Source organism: Callorhinus ursinus, unplaced genomic scaffold, assembly GCF_003265705.2.
Source record: "Callorhinus ursinus isolate GAN/ISIS: 27379988/994484 unplaced genomic scaffold, GSC_fseal_2.0 scaffold4, whole genome shotgun sequence".
Taxonomy (NCBI): Eukaryota; Metazoa; Chordata; class Mammalia; order Carnivora; family Otariidae; genus Callorhinus; species Callorhinus ursinus.
The window spans coordinates 36,203,773-36,205,231 of NW_027397066.1; positions in this window are offsets into that span (position 1 = coordinate 36,203,773).

The following is a 1,459-nucleotide window of genomic DNA, read 5'->3' on the forward strand; positions in this document are numbered from 1 at the left end:
TGGGGGGATGGGTTAGCCTGGTGGTGGGTATTAAAGAGGGCACATTCTGTGTGGAGCACTGGGTGTTATACGCAAACAATGAATCATGGAACACTACATCAAAAACTAATGATGTACTGTATGGTGATTAACATAACAATAAAAAAAAGCTTAAAAAAAAGATTCCTTTGAACAAATGGATGATAGCATTGTCCTAATTACTGGGGAGGAACATAAAATGAGAAAAAAATTATCATATACAGGAAAGAGTATATTTAACTAGCTTTATGTAACCAGGGGAGGAAGTTAACACCCACAATTGTTTACCAACCCTCTGAAAAATGTTCTAAGGATGGCAAATATAGACTCATTAACTACTTACACTGACAGCAATTTTGGATGCAATATCAAGTATCAGATATAAATACCCAAGTAAGTGCCAAAAGTATAACATTATTGGTTAGTGTGGCATAGTGAATTTTATTTACATCTGCCACACTCTAAAAATGTTTTAGTTTGATCAGTTTGGGTTATGCAACCATTATACAATAACATAAATAATTTATAGTTCCTCTCTATTTTGAGAAATAGTCCCCAAAAAAGTCTGCATTCATTCAGATGCTTGCAGTATAAACAGGAACGGCAACTAAGAAATGGTGAGACATCCCAAGCTTTCTGCATATAGATTTTCAAGGTTAGATCAAATATGATTTCTGACTTCCTCCTTCAGCTCTGTGGTTATGCGCACACACGCTGGGCATCTGGTTCAATGAGAAAGGTCTGTATTTATGCATATTTATCTGTGAACATGAGGGAAATATTCCCGATAAAACTACTTACTATTGTAAACAAGCAGAAATGTAAACACTCTTCTATTATTCTTTACTTCTCTGTCAGTACTGGAACAAGCCTTACAGTTATTTCAATAATTGAATTTTTATTGGACTTAGTGAAAGACATTCTGTATTTATTTTGAAAGCAAGACACTAGATCAGTGGAAACCACTGCTGAATATTGTTTTCATCTTAGCAGACTGTCCACGCTCACGTATTTGCCAAATCCCAGAACAACATAAGCAATTACCCATCCTAAATGATGAGGTGGTGTGATGACTTTATAAGTGACAGCACTTAGGCCATAAGAATTTCCAAATTGATTGTTGTTATAAGATTAATTATTATTTCTAAATCATTCATACTTTGTTCTAAGCCTCTCCTTCAGTACATTCTCAGCAATGTCTTATTTAATGCTTTTGCTATAGGAGTGATTTTGGAAACTTTCCCATTTGTTTACTTTTTTGTACTTCATATTTGAAAGAGGGAAATTGCTTTGGCATATTTCCAATATTTTTACAACTCGGTACCTGAATCAAAAATAACACTAAGACCAACCCTGCCCTACAATTGGCAGAATTATTTCTATAAAGTCAGATAAAGTCAGAATGCTGTATTCCTAGATCAGAACCTTCTGTAAATTTCTA